General features: G+C 39.7%; 1 protein-coding gene across 2 annotated transcripts in view; it reads right to left on the bottom strand.

Annotated features, from left to right (window-relative positions):
• LOC120716387 (voltage-dependent T-type calcium channel subunit alpha-1I-like) overlaps nucleotides 1–23,571 on the bottom strand; it is a 296,557-nt gene extending 272,986 nt beyond the window's left edge. For both annotated transcript variants that reach the window (XM_040003917.1, XM_040003916.1), the window contains exon 1: nucleotides 21,499–23,571. The gene's annotated coding sequence lies outside the window, so the exon portion shown is untranslated. The remainder of the gene's footprint in view (nucleotides 1–21,498) is intronic.
• Nucleotides 23,572–25,125: the final 1,554 nt, after the last annotated feature.

Raw genomic sequence — 25,125 nt, forward strand, 5'->3', positions numbered from 1 at the left:
GCTTTACTATGCAGAGCTGCTATTTTACTCCAACTTGGCAACACAGAGGCCAGCGAGGAGCTCAGGCAACACATGAATCACATCTCCTCCTTTGAAAGCACAAACTGTTGAGAGGCCACTCCTAGATTTCCTTCTTTCTTTTCTGAAGATTTATAGGGCTTCAAAATGAAATCCATACATTTAACATTTTTAACTCAAGTGAAAAAAGAGAGTGTGCACATAAATCTTTGTGCCAAATCTACAAGCAGAAAGTGAAGGACTCAGTGACTTTGTAGTCTGACCCACAGTTCACTGTTGTGATCATATGTTATGCCCAACTTTATCACAGTGAAATATTACTTTGCTTGTGTGCGCTTTGTTTGACTAGCTTTTAGTTGGAATAGGTTAATCACATGAGATCAGTCAAAGCAAGTAAAGCAAATTTGTCACAGGCATAAAGCTGTTATGAAGGACTTTTGTAATTATGCAGATAAGGAAAAGTGACATTTTTTAAGCAGCCATCTTCTAGAGCTGCTAAAAATGGCTTTTATAGAGGCTTTACTTAAATAATTGAATGCTTTACAGAAAGATGTCAGACAATACTTTAAAATGGCCCTCCTAACATCTGTTACCTGAAAAAAAGAAGAAATATCCCAGATTCAAATTGGTTTAATGGGTACAAAACTATTTCTATTATCTGTGATTGTTCAACAAATCATTGGGGCAAGAGATTTCAGTTTTAAAGTAGTGGATGCCACCAAAAAGAGGAAAAACTACACAGTCTGCAAGCTTAGCACATGACATCCTCTTTTACACCACCAATTATTGGCGAACAGAGGCCTCCATAATGTTTGGGGCAAAGACCATTTTTGTAGTTTTCTCTCTTTACATTACGATAGTGGATTGGATGGGAGACGGTGGTTGTTTAATTGACAATCCACAGTGGATTGTCAATTAAACAACCACTGAAGTGCATAGTTTCAGCTTTATTTCAAGGGTTTTACAAACATTTGGGAAGAGTGGTTTAGGAAATACAGTTATTTTCATGCACAGTCCTGCTTTCAGAGGATCAAAATTAATGGAAAAAGTAACATAAATTAATTAAGATAAAGACTCATTTAATGATTGAATGAAAAAACTGAGCGAGCAGTCATGGACATCAGAACAATACAAGAAAAGCCTGCTCTGCTGGGGTTCAGGTGATATTTCTTTAGCTTGAGAACAAGTTAACATTGGTTTCATCTGTCCAAAGATATTTTTTTCTTTTACACAAATGTGCTGGCTCGTTTAAATATTTTCCTGCAAAGTCCAATCTGACCTTCTTGGTCAGTGTAATCAGTGGTTCACACCTTGCTGTAAATCTTGGCATTTCTTCATGTATTTACATTCAAGAAACCATCTCTTTATTGTTGACATTGACAATGAAACACCTGCCTTCTCAAAATTACATTAAAACTACAGTGACACAATACAAATCCAATGCTTTTTAATCAATGTCTGATATTACGTTTGTTTCATGTGTCATAAAATAACTAGCGAGGAGGCCTCATCTGGCCATAAAACTGCTTGTCAGTCTGCTGTCCCATCAATTCTGAACCTCTGAAGGTGGCTCTTATTTTTAAATGTTTTTTGTAAAACTCCCCAATAATTAAAGTCTGTAGTTCAGTCACACACTGATTGTTTGATTTTGAATCCACTATGATAGTGTAAAGAGGGAAAACTACAAAAATTGTGCTTTTGTCCCAAAACACTATGGAGAGTGGCTGTAAATGACATTAGTGGATGTCTTTGCGTTGGAGGCTTTGGCAAGGGCAAATGCCGTCAGTGAGTACCAGTAACAACAAACACAGTGTTCCCTGATCTCTTATGGTTTTCCACTTCTGGTCTATTTTTGAGGCAACCATTTGGGTAATGTGGGAATAGGCTACTTCTATGTGTGATGCATCCATAATCAATAAAGAGCTAACAATAACAAGAAACCAAAAGACAGAAAAGAATAGGATCAATATGTCACATAATTTATTCATTATCCTAGAAATATGCCTCCTATTGCCAAAGATGTCATCCGTAAAAAAAAAAATCCTGGATCTCTGCCAAAATAAAACAGCCTTTTACTGTTACCTATAGCAGCGTTTACTAACCTTTTGGAGCCACAGCACATATTTCACATTAGAAAAATCACACCACCAAACAAAAATGTCACAAAAAGCATTCTGATCATTCCCCCCCCGCACACCAGTTATATTAGAATCAGCCAGTACACCGTTTTTGGTGTCTGACCACTACTCATGCTAGGGCCTTCATTTGGGTCGGAATTTTCTCCGAGACTCAGGTCAGACTGACTACTTTTTCATTTCAAATTTTTATCGATTGCTATTATGCGCTGCGTCATCTCACTCGCAACATGACTATTATGTAATTTCTTCTTCGTCTTCTTCTGTTTTACTAGCAGTTGGCAACCCGTTTATTAGAGCAGGTAGTTGTACTGCCCTCTAGTGGAAGAGAATGTAATTGTTCTGCCCGTTACTCACGCCGGTCACTTAATCAGATGGAACAAGATAATCTTCCACGGCACACCTGATCACTCCTCATGGCACACCACTGTGCGGCACAGTGGTTGGGAAACACTGACCTATAGTATTATGTCATGTCATAAAAAGTGATCAGATGTAAACCTTTGCATTAGGTTGTTTACTTATATCAATAATAATTATTCTATGAATGGAAAGTACAGGATGATGTTTGGTTGTATGGCAACAACTTAAGCTGATCTAACAAAACACTTCTTGGGAAAATAAAATCTAGTTTGGATCTAGAATCTAAACTATTTAGATGCTGTTATTTCTCTAAATTGGACTCTTAAAATTGAACTTCCAATACTAATAAACTGCAACAACACTGACTCCAATAACTTGTTTGATACAGTACTGTGGAAAAAAATGAGTCACCTCCTCATTTCTTTATATTTTCCTACAAGCACATTTGCAAACATGAAATATCACATGTAAAGAAAAAAAAGTATCTCTTAAGTTCTGTGTCTGTTCTTCGGTGGATTTTTTCCTATTTCTTAACAACATGACTTTCAGCTACTATTCTGCTATAGATGTTTTTTAAGACTTGGTGTTCTTTTGTCCTTCAATTTCCTCTAAATTTCTAAAGACACACTGCACATCATGCAGAGAAATGCCACATTTTCAGCTAGCAGAACTTTCAGAATGAGATCGTTGATGCAAAAATGCAGTTTTATGTCTGTCAAAAGGGGTTTGACAGACAACATTGCTCTCTTTAAAATGGCATTTTTCTTTATAATAACTCAGTGTTAAGTAGTTTAACACACAAACAAACAAAAAAAGATTAATCTGAAAATGGTCAACTACAAGGACTTGACTGAAGTTAAAACAGTAAATGGACTGGTTCTTATACAGCGCTTTTCGTCTCTTCTGAGCACTCAAAGCACTTTACACAACTTGTGCATTCACCCATTTGCACAAGCACATTGTTCTAAATGCTTTCTAAGTAAAATTCACACACATTCATACTCCGATGGATGCATCGGAGAGCATTAGGGTTAGTATCTTGCCCAAGGGTATTTGGCATGCAGACTAGGGGAAGCCAGGAATTGAACCACCAACCTTCCGATCAGTAGATGACCTGCTCTACCTTCAGAAAGCTCAAGACCAGTTTAATTACAAATTCCTTGAACACAAGATATAAATAGTACTGTACTATAGCTAATTTTGTGTTTTCACCTCCAATAGAAACACTGTGTGAGGCTCTTTTCTGAACATAAATAGAGACATTAGTCAAAATTATTCAAAAAGCATCTGTAGCTCATTTGTTACCCAGAGCCCAGAGCGACTGGAGACACAGCAAAAAAGCAGGGTTGCATTTTTAAATTTCATATGTAAAAACATGCAAGGTGAATACATACCAATATATATTTTCTTCTATAAAGGGGCACAGTACAAGTATTAAGCAAAGAGCCTAAGTTCCAAAAAAGCAGCTGTAGTTTTAATTCTTTAAATAGTTAATTATATGAATTGAATAAGAAATATGGCCACATATGACAGTTTTCACAGCTGATATGGCTTTTTTTTTTTTTTTGGCTCGAAAGAACTCCTTTATCTGTTCCATGTGATTCTGTTTGTAGCTGTGAAACAGAGCCATGGTCTTGCACTACACTGATCCATTTAACCAATGACAGGATGTAAGGTAGACGTTGACTGGCATCCATTATTGCAGATTCACAGAGAAACAGGCTAAATGGCCAATACAGAGAATAGAGAAAGAGATAGACTAACTGTGTAATCTACAATGAAGTTGGTGGTGTTGACTCAGGGACACTGGGAGGCGTCAAAACAGTGAACTCTATAAAACTGCTTTTTTTTTGGTCTGACTGAGATATTTATTAAAGAGAATAGCGGTACGGTTGATGCGTATTATTTAAGTGAAGACAGATAACACTAATAATACCCCTGGCAAGCATTAATGCAGTAGTAGCACAAGAAATGCATTTGGCAACATTTAAATTTCACTTATTCTCAATAAAATGAATAAGTATGGGTCAGACAGGGATGTTCAGCACCACAAAGTGATCAGCAGAGACATGTGTCCTCACATACAGGGAGTGCAGAATTATTAGGCAAATGAGTATTTTGTCCACATCATCCTCTTCATGCATGTTGTCTTACTCCAAGCTGTATAGGCTCGAAAGCCTACTACCAATTAAGCATATTAGGTGATGTGCATCTCTGTAATGAGAAGGGGTGTGGTCTAATGACATCAACACCCTATATCAGGTGTGCACAATTATTAGACAACGTCCTTTCCTTTGGCAAAATGGGTCAAAAGAAGGACTTGACAGGCTCAGAAAAGTCAAAAATAGTGAGATATCTTGCAGAGGGATGCAGCAGTCTCAAAATTGCAAAGCTTCTGAAGCGTGATCATCGAACAATCAAGCGTTTCATTCAAAATAGTCAACAGGGTCGCAAGAAGCGTGTGGAAAAACCAAAGCGCAAAATAACTGCCCATGAACTGAGAAAAGTCAAGCGTGCAGCTGCCAAGATGCCACTTGCCACCAGTTTGGCCATATTTCAGAGCTGCAACATCACTGGAGTGCCCAAAAGCACAAGGTGTGCAATACTCAGAGACATGGCCAAGGTAAGAAAGGCTGAAAGACGACCACCACTGAACAAGACACACAAGCTGAAACGTCAAGACTGGGCCAAGAAATATCTCAAGACTGGTTTTTCTAAGGTTTTATGGACTGATGAAATGAGAGTGAGTCTTGATGGGCCAGATGGATGGGCCCGTGGCTGGATTGGTAAAGGGCAGAGAGCTCCAGTCCGACTCAGACGCCAGCAAGGTGGAGGTGGAGTACTGGTTTGGGCTGGTATCGTCAAAGATGAGCTTGTGGGGCCTTTTCGGGTTGAGGATGGAGTCAAGCTCAACTCCCAGTCCTACTGCCAGTTTCTGGAAGACACCTTCTTCAAGCAGTGGTACAGGAAGAAGTCTGCATCCTTCAAGAAAAACATGATTTTCATGCAGGACAATGCTCCATCACACGCGTCCAAGTACTCCACAGCGTGGCTGGCAAGAAAGGGTATAAAAGAAGAAAAACTAATGACATGGCCACCTTGTTCACCTGATCTGAACCCCATTGAGAACCTGTGGTCCATCATCAAATGTGAGATTTACAAGGAGGGAAAACAGTACACCTCTCTGAACAGTGTCTGGGAGGCTGTGGTTGCTGCTGCACGCAATGTTGATGGTGAACAGATCAAAACACTGACAGAATCCATGGATGGCAGGCTTTTGAGTGTCCTTGCAAAGAAAGGTGGCTATATTGGTCGCTGATTTGTTTTTGTTTTGTTTTTGAATGTCAGAAATGTATATTTGTGAATGTGGAGATGTTATATTGGTTTCACTGGTAAAAATAAATAATTGAAATGGGTATATATTTGTTTTTTGTTAAGTTGCCTAATAATTATGCACAGTAATAGTCACCTGCACACACAGATATCCCCCTAAAATAGCTAAAACTAAAAACAAACTAAAAACTACTTCCAAAAACATTCAGCTTTGATATTAATGAGTTTTTTGGGTTCATTGAGAACATGGTTGTTGTTCAATAATAAAATTATTCCTCAAAAATACAACTTGCCTAATAATTCTGCACTCCCTGTATACTGGAAAGAAAGATAACCCAGAGCACAGTGGTGTTAGTCAGCATGTTGCATTTCTGTTCCTAAGCTTAATCACCACATTGAAATCTTAGCTGGCAAGACAGTGATTCCCTTCTGAAATGTGTAAAATTTTGATGGACACCAGGATACCACGAGTCTGTGGGATGTAGTGTAAAATGTGACTAAAAAAACAATCTTAGGTTTAAGGTGTTCTACTCATGAAAGTACAAAGAAAAAGAAAACAAAAGACTCCACTAGGCTAGAATGACAGCTAAGCATCAGCCTACGCAGTAGATGTTTGGCTCTGAGTCAGTCACAAGTCAGATTTCTGATCAACCAAAATAAGAGTCAGTTTCTACTGTCAAACATTTTCAAACAAAAATAGTCATTTTTGTTTTGTTCCATCTTCAAAGATTAAAAAATTAGCTTGTTAGTACAATTTTAAAAAAACCACAAAGAAATCAGTTTTGATATTAAGTATTTTATATTCATTATTTTACTGTTTTACATGGAAAAAAACAACAAAGAAATCCTCGAGCTTGTGGTTCTCGGAAGCTTTCTTTGTAAATACTACGTTACAGAGGACAGAGGCCATATCTGTATGTAGAAAAAACAAAGATCCTGAACTGCAACAAGAAGAGACGTTTCCCTCCTGTTAGATGGAATTTTCCCAAATTAGAAAACAAGATACCAAGGTTGTGGATGGTTTGCAGGTGAAGTGATACAGCAGCTTTACAGATGGTTCAGAAGCAAAAATAACACGACAATGTGTGCCAGTGGAGGTGGGTGGATTCGGTTTAGTTGCACAGGCAGCCAGAATGAGAAAGAGAGAAATAACAGAAAGAAAAACACATTTGGTGCACATGTTCCAAAAAAATACAAAAAATACACACAACATGAAATCTAAACTGCTTGCATTTAAACATATAAAGTCTCAGAAGGCCCGCCGTCTCTTTGGCCTCACGGCTCGTTGCTTCATCTTGTTGCTCATTCCTATCTTCTGTCTTTCTCTCCTCAGGTCTGCTTTAATTATCAGCTGGTTGCTGCCAGCACCGAGTAACCACTCCTGACAATCAGGTGTGGAGTAACAGGGAGATGAACACATTTCACACACACACACACACACACACACACGTCGTCACACTTAAACGAGATGCATGCAATCATGTGTCTCTGTAAACATAAACAATGGGAGATACCAGCAGAGAGTCTTATTATCAGCAGATATGCTAATCAGCGTCACTCTCACACACATACGCGCACCGTGGTCCTTCAGAATGATTCAGTGTGCTGGGAGCAGCAAACAATGACGGCCATATAGCAGGCAGGTGGGAAATGAGAGCGGGGGTGAGCGAGTATTAATTACAGGTGCGACGGAAAAGCTTGAGAAGAGGAAGAATGAGTGGACAAGGAGAAAACATGAGGACGGGAGAAGGTGGATGTGGGAAAAAATGGAGCCGTGTGAAAATAGATCAGAGGAGATGGGTAAAGAAGAATGATTGTGGCTGAACAGGCAGATGGTTAAATGTGTAGAGGAGCTCTCGGAAAAGTTAAAAGTAAATGATGACTGATTTCACTGGGTAAAAGGAGCATTATGCAATTTAGTAAGAATAAACAGAGGGAGAAATATTTTCCAGTGAACAGTTTCCTGTTTGTTTGTTCTTCTACAGCCATCCACACACAACTCAGTGCTCAGTGAAATACAGTGACACACAAATCAACACATGGCAGGGATGATGGGCATACCACATATAATAAATGAATAAATAAAATAAATAATCTTATATATATGTCATATTCACAGGTGAAGGATGTATTTGCAAATCATATTACAGGAAAACCAGTTTAAGCCTCAAATCATGCCAACAAGTATTTGACATTCACAGTTGTAGTATTTAGATTTTGAATTTGTGTGTAATATGCACTTTGCAATGCTATGATGGACTATTTTTGGAGATCCACGTTATGCTTTCAAACTTATTCATGTAGAAATGAACGTTGGTGTAGAATGAATGGAAAAACAGGGCAATGATATACTTTAGGAAAAAGTCCTCAGGAACGCCTTCAGGAAAACCTCATAAACAAACTTACATCAGAGACAAAAATAAGTTGTATCAGCCTGAGCTGTTCTCAAAGGCATTTAACACCAAGCACAGCTTCTGCTTCACACAAAAACTCTTGTTAAAAGGCATAACTGCATGTGTGTGTGTAATAGGAAAGTATGTGCATTACACCTGAACTATACCTGAGGATAAGACTTATTTATTAGTCTATACAGGAAGCTGCCAATAATTTTCTGATCATGCCTGGGCATGGCCACGGCTGAAGGGTGGTTAAGGCTTTTCCCAGCCAGAGACCGTTTGATTAGATTTCCATAGAGGATTTTTCGAGGACATCCTGGACCCTTTGCCTTGTTACCTAAACTTTTCCTGAGCTGCTTTTTGTCTAATAGCCGTTCTGCTAGCAGATGTCGCTGCCATAGGGGTTGTGCTTAGCTTAGATGGTACGAATAAAAACCATGTGAATGCCAACGCCCAAGGTTTGCCAGGACGATCAATGGTATACAACTCTGCTGTAGCTTATTAGCATATGCATGATATTTCGACATGCACTCAGTGGTTGGTATAATTAGAACAGGTCCACATTCCACCCTAATGCCACCCCATGTCTGTACTCCACACTGCAGTTTTGTTGCACCTCGCCGGTGTTGCATTTCGTTCTCATTGTGTTGCATCAGATGGAAGTGCCCAAGTTCAAATATAATCTGTCGCAAGTTTTATTATATTTTTTTCCACGTGCTACATTGAAATAATGAGCAGCAAAGTTCATAATGGTTGTTCTCTGGAGTAATGGTGCATACAAAAATTATTAAATGATTGGCAGTTTGAAGAGCTATTATGTTTCCTTTCCAAAACAAAGAAAAAAGAGAGCGATAGAAAAGATTTGCAATCTTTTTACTGCCATTCGGACAAATTGGAGGAGCGTTGGTGTGTATATGCAGGTATATCCACCTCTGGAAGGAGGGACGTGTTCCCTGCAGAACGTATATCTTGAAGAATAACGCTGCCTTCAACATTATATTTGCATTATGTTTATTGTATTCCTTTGAAGTCAAACACAAATCCCACGTAGCTAGCTTAAAGCCACAGTTTACTCACTTATGAAGACCCGACTACACTGTGGAACATGCAGAATTTGAACTATAATCTTCCATACTTATATCTGACTAGCGCCTGTGGGTGTAATGTAGGTTGTCTCAGAGCAGGTTTTGTTTACAGATGGCACAAATACCTAACCTTTATGCATAGTGATGAAGCAGGAACAGATGCTTTTCCCCTCTGCTCCACTTCCACAAAAAAACAGCATTCAGTGGAGAAGACAAAGGAACAGAAAAAAGCCCCACAGAAGCAACATTGTATAAAAGTATCTTCTTTCCAAGCAGGCTGTCAAAATGGCAGATGGTAAACTGTATAATGTAGGAGAGGGAGAAGGTAGATGTGACACAGAAAACATGGATGTCGGTAGAAAATTACTCATGCATTCTATAATCTCTGGTAGTGATGAGTTGGTCTGCAGAAACCCTTGTGAGGCACACACAGGCACACGCTTCTGTTCAGTTTGGCTGATTAAGGTGCCGGTCAGATAACTAGTCGATTCTGTGTGCGTGTCTGTGCGTAATTACTACTCTGCCGTGGAACCATAAATGTCGGACTTTTTCTTTCTTTAATCACATTTGCATCAGTCTTCTTATCTCTTTCCTCCCACAAAAATAGTATAAATACACACACACTCACACACACACAGCTGCATATCAGTCTGTGTCCATGTGAGATCCAACCTGCAGAGGTACTCAGTTCCTGCTCTATTACCATCCAAAGTCTGAAGGCCCAATTACCATCTCACAAGTTGTCCCTTGACTCAGACCTCAAAGAACATTTGAATATAGCAAATTCACCTTTTTTTAAAGCTTCAGTCATTGGAAGTGACCAAAAAAGAAACTACTACCACAGACATAGGCTTCTTGGGGGCACTGGTCCCCAACCCCCGGGTCCCCTGGGTCTTTTCCCGTGTTGTAGTTGTGTGTCATTTTTTTAAAAGAAATATTTACGTGTTACCATAGTGACCAGAGAGCATTAAGAGACAGAGAGGAGGATGTTACTCTCAATGTTGTTGGTGCATTTCAGGAGGATGCTGCTAATAAAGTTACACAATACAGTGAATTTACGTTTATTATTATATTTACAAAAAACCACAGTTTTTGTCTTGGTCGTATCATTTCATACCTTAAAGGCCGGTCTGTGAAAATACTGTCTGACATTAAACCGGCTGCGCAAAAAAGGTTGGGGGCTGCTGTTTTAACGTGTTGGTCCGAATCAGTTGATGAGTTTGTAAACCTTTCCCCGTGGTTTGGTTTGTTTTCACACAGAGAAAAATCCAAGTGAATCAAAATGCGTCACGACAAACAATGTGAGACCATCTGTTCAGTCCACTCACTGGCCAGATGTGTGTGGGGTGGGAGCAACAAAAGTAAATACAGGTGCTGTGAAAAAAAAACAGAGAATTTATGTTCATTTCACAGCTAGCCTGTACAGGCCTTTGCACATCACCTTCCTGCATTGAGAATACAAAGCACAAATTGTACCAGACGTTCTTTTTAGCTTGAACGTAACGTGCTGCCATTTGACACCAAAAACAAAATGCTATGGAGTTTTTTTTTTTTTTAAAGAGGACAATCACCTTAACATAAAATGTATATTCCAGCATATCCAAAATGAATGTTACTTGCTTGGCTTTCCTTCCTGCTGGTCCCTTTAGACGTCGCCACAGTGGACCTTCTGCCTCCATCTCACCCCCTTGCATCACCCTCTGCCCTCTCTCACTACATCTATGAACCTCCTCTCTTTTTTTTCCTTCCTCTTGCCTAGCAGCTCAATCACATCCTTCTGCCAGTATAGCCTACGGTGGCCCCGAGAGATCAAATGCACTGCAACTTAGGAAAACACCAGCAAACAGAAAATGGCTGCAAAAACACAAATCAGAAACAAAAAGAAAACAAAATTGTCAAATGGGGAAAAGAGTAATGTGACAAGTAACATGCTAACAGTAAACAGCTAATAGCATGCAGCTAATATGAATCATGTGATTATAAGACATATTACCTAACCCCTTTCCTCCTTTACAATACTAATAAATGCTCTGCTTCTTTTTCAAAGCTGGTCTGTGAGCTTATCATTTCCCCACTTCCATTTTGTCTTATTGTTGTTGCTGTTGTTGGTTGGTTTTGTTTTGCTTTTTTAGAGCATTTTTTCTATTAGGCGGTGTTTTCTGAAGTTGCAATCCGCTTGATCTCTCAGGGCCACCGTAATATCCACTATCTGCACAAACTACCTCAAACTTGCCTCTAACTTTGCCTCCAAAAAGCTAAACCTGTCCCTCTGATATAGTTCTTCCTTTCCGTCCAGTTCACTCCCAACAACAATAGCCACATAACCACATAGCCAAAAGTGGCACAACATACGATAGTTTGTCTCACTACCATTTTGTACGCGACTGTCTCTACCATCTTCCTTCTCGTCTTTCTTTGTCTTTCTTCTTCTTGACCAGTCTTGTTTATACTTGCAGATTTTTTAAATTACCAAATATTTTATCCTAATTAAACTGCAATAAACTGAATCTCTACCTTTGTTTTCTATTGCGTGGACTCGTAAATGAGTTAACTCCATAGTAGTTTAGAACATGGATACAACAAACAAATGAAGTTTATGATGCATGTCAGACACTTTGTGGTTGCGATGGTAATTCCTACTATTTAAACGTCTTATTTGGTAGAAGAAAATTCTACAAATGCACAGAGGAGCAGAAGCAGATTACATAATGAATAATGATGTAGCAGCCCTCTGATATTTAGAGTATAATATTCTTACCTTACTTACATCATTAAGTTCACTGTAAGACATCGACAATATTTGTATCTGTATAGCAACACAAAGAAAATACACACTCAAATCAAACACAAACTATGTATGCCATCTTGTTTTGCGCTCTAATTTTATCCATCATCCAAGTACAATTGTCTGGTGTTTGGTTAGATTTATCACTGAAGAAGTATGGGATGCTGACTCAGCTGTGGACTAAGGCAAAGAAGCTTTGAAACTTTAAAGACCAGAGTGAGTAAGTTACATAAAATCCCCCAAAGTCATTTATTATAATAAAGTGGAGAAAATCAGCACAGAAAAGAAACACACAAACACAAGCTCTTAACAGCCTCTGTCTTAACCTGGTTTAAGCTGATTGAAACTATGAAACTAGTGAGAAAATAATGCTGAGGGCACCTACCTAATAACCCCCTGCTTTGTTTGCTTCGTATTTTGACTGAAAATGATCAATCACCTCCTCAGCAGTTTGGCAATCGAGGGAGTGCTTCCTTGGTGTCAGCTCCTCATAACAATTTGTGTCTACCAGGAGAACGGCCTCCATGAATGAGGGAGACAGAGGCTGAAAAATACATGTTATGGAAGGGGAGGCGCAAACCTTTAAGACAAACACTATTAAGTTTGGATAAGAGGTACAACACCATTAACACTTCATGAACGAGAGCACACGCACTTACTCAAACTGCAACAGTGTTAACAAATGTACAGCAGAACTGAAACTGATGCAAAGAAAGCTGATCTTTTAATCACGTCTTCTATATTTATAACAAGTGCTGAAACCATTAGCTGCTCTAAGTATCCAAATCACTTTGTAAACTGACAGAACATTAAAACATCATTTTTAACCACATGTTCTCTGATAAAAATCCTCAGGGTGATGTAGGAGCAGTTTTATTTGCAGAACAGTAAAGTAACTGAATGTGTCGGGAATCACTATTTTAAGTCTTTAAGACTTGACTTATGTGCCAAGACTGGCGGATTGATCTTTTAGTCATCATATGTTCCCTAATGGTGATGAAAAACAATAAAATAGAGTATACTAAGAAATGCTATTAACAGTACGAAAGTCCCTTGTCTGCTTGTCATTTGCTCGGTTCATCAGCTCTATTCCCTGAGTGCATCTCCTCCACTTGTTAGCCCCCCTGGCACTCAATTCTCCCTGCACCACTGGGCTGCAGCCTGTGGGTATGTGCATGTGTGTGTGTGAGTATGCAGGCAGTCCCAGTCTTCTACGTAAGGATATTTAAAGCCTTTTGGGGATGGTTGGCTTGGTAGCAGAGACAACACCTGTGCATGAGTGAGTGTGTGTCATTGTGTAAGAATGTGTGTGTCAGCCTCATCACCAGAAGGCAATAATGAGCTGCAGTCAGGGTCAGGGGCTCTGACTTATGAGGATGTATTGATCCAACAAGCCTTGCAGTGATTGAGGGTTGTTTGTGTGGACAGTAACTTCCTATCACTGAGCTTGGAGTGCTGCATTGTGGACAAGGAGGAAATAGTCTCACAATCTGTCTTCCAAACATGATGTTGTAGCACACTAGCCCCCTAACTGCAGCCACTGTAGCCATGAACAACCTGGCTGAGCCGTAAGGTTTGCAAATCACTTAATTAAATACATTTTGTGTTTAACATTCCCCCAAAATTAGCAGTAGTTAGCAAATGTTGCTTTGGACTGGATTGTTCCACAGTTGATTGCGGCAGATTGCTGCCCCTCCCTGAGCCTTGTTCTGCCAGAGATTTCCTCCCGTTAACAGGTAGTTTTTCCTTCCCACTGTCGCCAAGTGCTTGCTTGCTCGGGGTCGTCTGACTGTTGGGTTTTCTCTGTATTATTGTAGCACCCTGAGGTGATACAATAAATTGAGCTCTTGATAACTACGTAAAAGTGTTATAATATTATTAATCCACCAATCAAACCCCTACCCCCACCCTAGGGATAGCTAAGGAGGTAGCGCAGGTCACCTACTAATCTGAAAGTTGATGGTTTGATCTCTGGCTACCCCAGTCTGCATGCCAAGGGGCCTTGGGCAAGATACTTGAAGCATAAAAGAAATGCTTGTTTGACTGGATGACTGTGGCATGCTTCAAGCTTTTGTCTGCTAGAGTAGAAAAGCGCTATATAAGAATCAGTCCATTTACCCACCAACAGCTATTTGGGATTACTTTATTGGCTACACTCACTTCACTCATAGTTTCATTGTCGTTCTTGGATTGGTTAGGTTTAGGAACTAGAGCTACTTAGCGTTAGGTTTTCTGCCCCATCCAAAACAGTACTTAATAAGTGATTCATATGCTTTGTGTGGAGCAACTGACAATGTACCTGGATGCTCATTATCTTCATGTATAATGTTTTGATTCAGTCATTCTTTAGTCAATTTCAATAACAAATGTGCAACTTTAGCATCAAGTACAATGTTTACAACTCACTTTGCCCTTTAGCTAAAATACTGATGATCCTGAGAGCATTAGCTATATGCTCAGGTGTCAAATGCAACATCAACCCTATTCCCCATGTTTGGAGCTCAAAGCTGAAAAAGACTGTGTTGAATATTAAATGATTCTCTAGGCTTCTGTTTGGCTTCAGTGTAAACCTTTGGGTGACAGCAATTAATATTTAATTGTGTTACTTTAAAATCCAACATATTAAATGAGTCGTTGCAACGGATCAAAGTGATAGCTTCAAATAGCTTTTTTTCTTTTTTTTTTTGCATGATCAGTGGTATAAAATCAAAGGACACTGTGTACAGTGATTAAAATTGCCAAAAATATTTACAGTTTACAATCTGCACATTCATTTTAGACTTTTTCAAATAATAAGTTGTTCATTTTCTGCAAATGGTAAAACATCTTGTTAGGACCCTTTACAGTGACTTCCACACAATATATCTATACTGTCTGCGCAATTTATTAATACCAGTGTATGCAGTTTATGACAAGAACAGAGGAGGAGTGCAGTCAAAGAAGAAAGCAGGAAACATCAGTGGTGTGAGAACTGCTGAGCACAGTCTTACTTGTACTTGCTTTTAATCCTCCAGAGTTTAGAAATACATTTTCTCATTATTGCTGTCTTTTTTTAAAAATATATATAAATAATTATTAGTAATCATAATAGTTAGCAGGCCTTGTTTATATGTATATTATGGAAGAAGATGGCCGCTAGAAGACAGTCTTAAGAAATACTGATGCACAAGCAGGGGCTATGTAAGTACTTGCATGTAATAACATTTTGAAATTAATTCTAAATTTCTCTGCGAGCCAAGAAGGCAGAAAAAGAAAGTGGGTTTTATTTTCCACAGACCAAAAACATGAACTATCAAAAACAAGTGCTGCAAAGTAATTTAAACACATTTTTTTTAGAGATATGAACTATAATGTAGACACATTTTTTGGGGAAGCCAGGTGTGTTTGTGTGCTTCCAGCTCAGGAGCTTGACAGTTAAAGCAACAGGTAGCATGTGACAGCCTTTAATAAGGTCTGACAATCAGTGTTCGATACACCTCGAGGCAAACAGGATCCAAACAAGCCAAACAGTTGGTGGTCAGATTGAAAATGTGTCTGTCACAAAAACTGCTAAATTATTTAATGCAGCAAAGAAGTAAACAGTATTTGGCAAAGGGGTGGGGCTTGCTGGCAAGGAGAGACTGACGTTTCACAGAAAAGGTGCAGAGAAGGTGCTAAAATGTATAGGGTTTGGTGCATTTACCAAACCCTATACAGGTGCTATAAAGGTGATGTCACTCTTTCATCTCTTCCCTACCTTTAAAAAAAGCCAGAGGGTGTCTGCGCCTGACAGTTAACTGTTACTGTGTGTTTTACTACAGTATGTGTTGTACCTTAATGGTGCAACTCCTGGAAGTCTTTAGGCCAGAAGAGTTCTGCAAGCTAATGTATAATTGAAGAAAGACTTTCACAGTCTAAGATAACGCCCTGCACACACACTGCAGCTCGAATTCAAAACCGCTGTTGTGACCACCACAATGAGGATCAGCACCTCACTTGACCTTCCAAGTGACCAGATATAAAGATCATTAAATGGTAATGTGGACTTCTTGAGCCTGGAGAGCCAAGGAGATATCCATCTCCTTCAGTCCCCCAATGTGCTAGGAGCATTCTCCTGTAAAAAAAAAAAAAGGAATCTGATATGTTCGGACACAGTTCAGGAAAGGTATGACAGCATTTCACAGAGGACTGACAGTGTTATGAAGAGAGGGGGGCTTCTCTCTTCTCTCAAGAATTTATTTAATGCATTTCCATCCCGTACACCACAGCAGGATAATGGCATGCTTATCCAATGTAGTGTATTACTTTGGTAAGAACAACTGCTGGACATTGATATCTGAATTCTATGTATATACATCCTGCATGGATGATATAGAAGATGAAATATTGTGCTGCCTTTTCACTTTGAATACAGCATTTTGTATTATATTTAAACATTTAAGTTGTCTGTATGATTTAAAACCAATCATTAAGGAAGAACAGTTAATTCTGAGCACCATAAATGAATGTTTTTTTTTTAATTAAAAGTGCATTTGCATTCAGTCTAGGTTATTGTAGGTATGTTGGGTTTTAAATATTTTCTCAAATGGTTACTTTTGCATTGCCCTTTTTTAAGACAGTAGTTACAGGGACAGACAGGTGATATGACCGAGAGATCAGGGGAGTGACATGCAATAAAGTGCTGGCCAGACCAAAATTGAACTGGGGACGCTCTTGATGGCATTTGTGCCCTCGTGGTATGTACCCTCATCACGAGGCTATAGAGTTATCCTGAGCCTACACATTTGCATTATAAAACATAAATAAAGAGGGTATTTTGCCCGTGTTCTTTTCTTCCCCCTGCCTTTTACAGCCAGTTTCTTTGTGACTAATGACATTAACAGTAAATCAGTTCTTCTTCTTCCACAATGTGTCTCCCATCCTATCTTCCTCCACTCACCCCCAACCGGTCACGGCAGATGGCCGCCCCTCCCTGAGCCTTGTTCTGCTGCAGGTTTCTTCCTTTTAAAAGGAAGTTTTTCTTTCCCACTCTCACCAAAGGCTCAAAATAGGTCGTTTGATTCCTGAGGATTTTCTTCAATTACTGAAGGGTCTTTACAGTATAAATCACCTGAAGGCAACTGCTGTTGTGATATGGAAAAAAATATACAAATTGAATTAAATTAAATTGAATCTTCTTGTGCTTCTTTTTACATAAAAATGGACCAGCTCAAGAAGACGACGTTCATGAACACAGTTGTTCTACAAATGCCAAAAAGCCCCAAAACAAAGTAAACTGAGACAGAGAGCTAACCACTGCTATAACACAGCCCTTCAACACGAGTCCAAATCAGCCCCCTTCTCCTTTACTCAGAGGCAATACCAAGCTCTGCACTGTGGGTCAAATACACAACTGGAGCTATTAACTGGGCCTAGCTAATGGTTCTGACATTCTCAACATCACCATCATTGCCAGTGAGTGTGTGACCAAACTGATTCACTGGATTCACTGATCGTATTGAGGATGTGAACGTCTGAATCTGTTTGATATGGTTCCCTCATGTGTTTCCACTCTATATTTAAAAAGTGATATTGTAACCCGCGAGTCTCTCTGTGCATTAAACATACTGTTAGTCCTCCATGACTAACAGTATGTGAGAGGTCATGTTGTTCCTGCTGCAGCCCAGTTGCTGTGTCTGAATGGCCATCATATTTGTTTTACCCCTCTAAAATGTTTAATCTGTTTCCCTTATAGTTAAACAGTGTTTGAGAAAAAAACAAACTAAAAGCTTAAAAAAGCACCTTTTTGTAATATGTAGCCAAGCAATATGCAAAACGTCAACAATATATGACAACCAGTGACTCACTTGTCTCATGGCAACAAAAAAGCCATTTTTAGTGAGTGGCACAATACTTAGTCTAAGTTATTGGAAATATCAGTGAGTAGTATTGCCCCCAAAAATGTGTTAAACTGTTCTGAGTGCTTTGCGTATCCCTCAGCAGCCATGCCATTCAGACATTAAAACCACATATGTCCATTGTGGAGCACTGAAATGAGGGTTTGATCATGTTTATAAGCTAAGCCTCTTTATTCTTAAATACAGACGCTTGTGATTTCCAGAACATGTGTCTGAAATGGTATGGTAATTAATTTTTATTGCACTGTAACAAATACTTGGAAAACAAGCACAGACATGACACACAAGAGTCAAAGATAGTGAAATTCAGATGCGATCTAGTTTCCATTGTTCACACGTGCAAAAATGGAAAAGAAAAGCCTGAAAATTTCAGTTCACTGCAAGTGAAATTTAAAATTGGACCTTCTACAACCCACTTTGGCAAGTTTGTATGCACAAAAGCACACACACTATGAAATAGAAATAGAAAAATGGATTTGGATTAACACATTCTTGTTAACCCCAGTGTCCCCAGTGCAGAGTCCTTTAAGGTATTCAGCCTTTAAACTGTAACACGAGTTTGGTTTCAGTGTCAACTTTTGGCCTCATTCCATTTCCTCTCTATTACATTTTGCCGCACGTTGGCATTGGTACCCGCTGCTGTTAGTCATCATCCCCTCAGAACAAACAGTAAATGTGATTTTAAATTGAGTATGCTGTAGACGGCTGAACAATTTCCACAAAAACATGTAGACACTGATTGGGCCACACCGGTCTCTGCAATCACTGGCCTGGTTTTTCTCATTCGCAGAAGAAGAAAGGGGGATATATGATCTGTGTTTTGCTCAGGTTGAAAACCAGCCGCTGCTTTGTGTACTCAAGGAGAGGTGAATTATATTGGCAGAGGAGCATTGGACAAACATGAAACAGTACTCGGACCAACTTGTATGTTTTATGATGTTAAAAAGCCAAAGAAGTAACACTATTTGTGTGGGATTTACCTAAACGAAAAACCAGTGTAGTAGTACAATAAGTAAGGGTAAGCTATGCGTGGAAAAAGTATCTGATCATCGGCATACAACCATCCTGGTGCAGGTCCTCCTTGTTCTGCTGAGTTTGGGATTTCTGTTTGTTTTGTTCTTGTTTTTTATTCTTTCTTGTTGTTTGTTTCTGGTGATATTTAGCTTGTTTTCTGTTTTGTTTTTAATATTATAATTCAATTCAAATCACAACAAAAGTCGCCTCAAGTCATAATGACCCCAGTGTTTTCCAGCCTGCGTTAGCTCTACCTTGTAATATCCGCTTCTACCCTCACGGTTGCATCAAATAAACCTTGTCTTGCGTGTAGCTTTTGTCATTTTTGGTTGGACCCTGTCAGTTTGCTGCAGCTTTTCTGTGTGAAGTTTGCATGTTGTCTCTGGTCCTGAATGTTTTGTCTTTGGGTACTCCAACTTCCTTCCACAGCCCAAAGACAAGCATGTGCATTTAATTGGTGATTGTAAATTGGCAGTAGATGTGAATAGTGGTGTGTGTCTATTTGGTAACCCTGCGCTAGACTGGTGCCTGTCTGGGGTTACCTTTTGTTCTATGGCCGCTGGGATTTCTGTGAATTGGACGAGTGGTATGGATGGACGGATGGCATCTGAACTTTATCATTTTTTCAGGTCTTGCATTAGTTTTACTTCCTTCCTTTACTCTGATTCTCTAGAAGTTACACACAGGTGTGTAACTTCTATTTTCCTTTTGTCCTTTGTTCATTCCCAGGCTTCTTGTGTTTTTTTTGTTTATTTCTCAGAGTTTTGTGTTACTTCACCATTAGGACGGCACTTCTGTATGCTTCATTTTCTGCATTTGGGTCCACATTCCAAACTCCACACAAAACATTCAACATCTTTTAGAAATAAAGGAGTCTAACAGTGTCTGTGCCAACAAAGCAAACGTGAGGACAATGGTTTTATTCTGTCCACTAGCCAAGAAGGTTAAGATAAATAGGTAATGCCCACTGAATCGTGACTATCATTTAATTAGAGCTGATGACTGATTCAGCCTATCCTCAAAATGCCCAATGAACAGACTGATATACTGCACCAAGAAAGTGCCCGTATATGAATAAATGAAATATCATATTTTGGAGTTCTTGTCCAAACCAGTAGGTGTTTTAATCTGCGTCAGCGGTCCTTTAGCTCAAACATGATTCAACAAATTCACAACTGGTCGATACACAGGATACAGTGCAGTTACTGCCAAGCAGCTCAGCTGAGACAGTTGGAAACCTGAACGCTTGTGCTCGGAGGCCATCACAGAAGTGGTAAGATGAAAGCATTAATGCTTCTCCCACCAGTCGCACATTTCTCTGGAGGATTGCACTAAAAAGCTTTGTTGTCACAAGCCTAATCCTCTGCCTTACAGGCCGCAAAACCACGGCCAACCACGTCAAAGGGAAGGAAGATCGCGAGTTTAGGCAAATAAATAAATAAATAATTGAAAAAAATGAAAAAATAAAAAGTATAAATGAAAAGTTCCCCCATGGGAGACAGGAAGTCACGTCAGTTGGATCCATTTCCCTTCTTCTCATTCTTGGTGATGAAATGAAATACCATCCTTTGGTTTTAATTCTCACCCTCCTCAAGCATATTTACTTTTTCTTTCTTTTTTCTTTTTCTTCTATTTTTTGAAAAAAAAAAAAAGACTGCAGTGAATCTTCTTCATGATATCATGTCTGACATGCAGCAGGAAACCTCATCTAGTTAAAAAGGCAACAGGATGCTTGAAAGCAGTTGAAAGAGTGCCCCCTGTTGCCTGTTTGACAATCCTTCTCCATAAAAGTCAATTAAGGAAAAGGATCATTGTGCTTGCAAACACTTTTGACACTGTAACGCTGATGCAGATGAAGCACTCTCTTCGGTTTTCATTCTTTTAATTTGACTTTCTTTACAGAAGTTCACGTGCTCAGAGAGACAGAGAGAGAGAGACGGGGGCGGTGGGGCTCACCCGGACCTGTTGACCCGGAGCCATGTGCAGAAAATAGAAATTCATTATCTATTATCCACTGCGCTTTAGACCGACCATCGTCATGGTGGAGCGTCTTTAATTTATTCCGATAAACAGTCACATGACATGGACCATATATTTTAAACACCGTGCGCACCGCATAGTTAATAACCTCGTTAAATCATTAACTGCTATCACAATGAACGTAATCGTAATAATCTGTGCTGTTTCTGTGTGTTTGGACACAAACTGTTATGATTTTTCGATGATTATCATATTTACTTTAAAGTTCTTTCTCCCCCTTTTTTCATTTCTCAACAAACAAATCTGAAGCTGAAAGCCTCACATTGCATGAAATCAGTGATAGATTAAGGTATCTATGCAAAGACGCAATCCTTTCGTCTTCACGTTGAGATCAGTTTTCTTTAATCTGCCACATCTGATCGCATTCCGGTCATTTTTTGTCGTGATAATTCTTCTGATAACACAGAATAAAAGCAACAGTTAATAGGGAGAACACATGTGGGTTTCTCTTACCTTTTCAGACATCAAAGAGCGTGTCTACAGTTGTTCAGGAGAAGAAAAAGCCCAGTAATCCGTAAATCAAAGCTCTACTTTCCAAATTCTTTCCCCCCTCCCCTTTGCTCCCTGTAACTCCGAGCGATTGCCCTCAAACCCAAATCAAATATCCGTCCAGGAGCATTCCTGTGTTCAAAGCACTCCAGCTGAATGTCTTCTTCTCCGGTTTGTGTTTTCTGGTTGCCACCGAAAAACAAGAAAAAATGTATACGATAGTTTAATCACTGCAAGAGGGAGAGGAAATTTACTGATGAAATGGACACCTGCGCGCATCAAAACCGGATTCGACGGTGCGCCTCAGGAAACCCACTCGTCTTTCATCTCTTCCCTCTTGCCCAGTCTTATTTTTCCCCCGCTCCTGTGATCACCGAAACGGAGAGATCAACACTGATGAAGGGCCCCCAGATCGTGTCCAAGTTGAGCAGGAGAGCAGTAACGCTTCCATCAGTGCAGACTAACGCGCTGCGCCCTGAAAACTGGAGAGGTTAAAGGCTGTGATCAGTGCCGCCGCACCGGGAAATATCCGAAACCTTTAACAGGAGTAAAGACGGACTACAAGACATGACGGAGCAGCTCCTGATAACCCCCCCGTGTGTGCTCACACCATTTCCACTTCCAATTCCCCGCCACGAGCCTCTTCACAATGATGTCCTCTGATGAATTCCAGGCAAAGCAGCGAACCCCCCCCGACGACTCTTGGGTTTAATCTGCCGTCTCCCTGCGGGACTCGTCTCTCCAAACTCGACTCGGGGAATTCCTCAACTGAGGCGCAGAAAAAAAAACTACAAAAAACCAAACCAAAACAGAAAACTGGGAGCCAGTTTAACCTTGTCGCACAAGAGAGCGCAGCAGAGACTCGAACCTGCCTGTTGCGACTGTTCGGTGTGTCCCCATGCAGGGCAGATTTTTAAAGCCGTGGGGGTTTCACAGTTTGCTCAGGCCATGTCTGAGCGTACGCACATACAACATCGGCGGGCTCGTGGTTGAATTTATCTCAAGCAAAAGAAATGAAAACCCTTCAATGAGACTGACAGCTTCTAGAGCCGGGCACCGCTTTCCTGTGATTCCTGTGTGATCGGGAGGAAAGCAGAGCCTTGTTTTTTCTCCACATGTTAACGAACAGATGTTCCATCTCAGAGTCTCTTGCTTTAATACATAAAGTTGGAATATATATATATATACATATATATATATAGTTGTAATGTGGTTTTGCTTGTGTTTGTCCGCGCCAGTGTTTTCGCTGAAAGATACAGGTGGAAACCACAAAGAAGGAAAAAAAAAAAACTGGGGGCCTTTGAGGTGTCGCAAATGAATATTTTAAAGGGGGCGTGTGTGCGCGTGCGTGGCAGAGACAGTGAGACACAGCGAGAGAGAGAGAGAGACAGAGAGAGAGATGTGGGAATCAAGCTGCGTGTTTTTGCGCGCAACAGCGAAAAGGTGAGTGACAAAGAAGGGTGGAAGTGAGCGCAGAGTCGCAGATTGGAAGATCAGCACCAAAGACAGCGACGGGTTAAAACGATGTTGCGCCAAAAAAGTGATTCCCGATGTTTTTATATATATATTTTAATGGCTATTATTTTTGCTTATACTAGTAAAAAGAATTTACTAATTTATGAATGGGTTATGTATAAAATAAACAAATGGCATATTCTGCACGTATCTTTGTGACTCCGTCTTACTGCATTTTTTTGGTACTTAAAATGTCTTTATTGAACTGTGATGTATTTTTTTCAATCTCTGCTGTCATCTTGCCTCAGTCTCTCTTGAAAAACACATTTTAACGTAAGTGATACTTTTTGAATGGCTAAATAAACTAAATATAACTGTCACTTTGCCAAAAACCAATAACAGCTTCTACCTTGTCACGGGGATGCTCTTTCTGGCTCAAAATAACCTGATATCCTACATGAGAGGTTTATTTGACCCATTTTTGACAGATTATAGGTCAACAGCTAATTTATAACAGGTCTAATCCCAGCAATTACTTTTTTGGCACCAGCACTCTGGCTTTACTGATTCACTCCCCTTTGATTCCCTAAAATATGTGTAAGAAGACTATCTTGCCTGTCGGATTGTTTACTGATGTTAATCAGTAACCAACAAGCAATAAAACACACTACAAAGGGCTAATTTCTTTGAGGAAATTGGAAGCTGGTGGTAAAGGTCACAGTTAGGAGAGAAAAGATCAAACCATCTGTCACTCTTTGTGTCATTTCTAATGAGCAAATCACTTGATTTTTCACATCTGAGATGATTTCTGTAGAAATCCTTTCAAACTGCTCCATTACTGTCCAAGTCAGATAGATACTGACCATCAGCAGACAGACGTAGACAATTGAGAGTAAAAAGCTCAGGGATTACTTTATGCTATCAAAAATGTTGCATTGAAAATTGATTTGTGAGCAGTGTATGATGTGAAGATTTATCATTGTCCTGAGATGCTTTCGATGTCAAAGATGCCTTTTACATAATAAATGCACATCTCCTTTATTTTAAGTATAAGCAAAAGCAATGGCAAGAACTGTTACACTTTGTTTGTAATTCATTTCTTGCAGGTTGTTTTTAAAAGCTGCAGTGAGAGTACCGACTGGGATTAGAAAGAGAGAGCATATTTCTCCCTCTGTCTTCTCTTTGTTGCTAAACCCATATCCAAATTTAAAATCCTGATCCTCACATACAAGGTTTTGAATAATCAGGCCCCATCTTACCTTAATGACCTTGTAGTACCATATCACCCCAACAGAGCTCTTCATTCTCAGACAATGGTCTTACTTGTAAATCCTAAAGTATTTAAAAGTGGATTGGAGGCAGAGCCTTCAGCTTTCAGGGGCCTCTTCTGTACAACAAGCTCGTTGTTTGGATTCAGAACACAGAAACCTGCTCTGCTTTTAAGATTAGGCTTGAAAATATACTTTTTGGTTAAGTTTATAGTTAGGGCTGGATCAGGTGACCCAGAACCCTCCCATCATTAGTTATTACTAATCTCTGACTCTCTTCCATAGTGTGTCTTTTGTCCTGTCTTCCTCCTCTCACCCCCAACCTGTCAGCAGATGGCCCCGCCCCTCCCTGAGCCTGGCTCTGCTGGAGCTTTCTTCCTGTTAAAAGGGAGTTTTTCCATCCCACTGTTGCCTCGCTCTTTTATTTTATCATTTCAGGACATTTGCTTTGCAGTATAGTATCTTGAGGTGACTGTTGTTGTGATTTTGCACCTGATACAATAAATTGAATAAAATGAATGAACTGAAGTGAAGTAAAGTGAATTGAAATTAACTGAATTTTCCACTGATACTGCTGCTGGTGGTACTGGTGTGGTGATCGAGGCTACATTTGGACAGAATAAGAACTGGACTTCTTTCAAATCAAAAGTTTGGGTAATCATAACAAGCAAATACTGATGGCACAAACAATCTGTAGGCTGCATCATGAATCATCAGTGATTGTCTTACAGTAGCTCCTCCACTATTGACATCAGTGGTTCAGACTTGAGGCCCAGAAATGTTTCAGTGACGCTGCATAAAAGGGTAACAGCAGAAACGATGCTCCTGCTGTTATCTTCTTCTGATGTTTCGTTATGGTTTCTGACTG

This window comes from Simochromis diagramma, unplaced genomic scaffold (assembly GCF_900408965.1).
Source record: "Simochromis diagramma unplaced genomic scaffold, fSimDia1.1 OVJJ01000325.1, whole genome shotgun sequence".
Classification (NCBI taxonomy): domain Eukaryota; kingdom Metazoa; phylum Chordata; class Actinopteri; order Cichliformes; family Cichlidae; genus Simochromis; species Simochromis diagramma.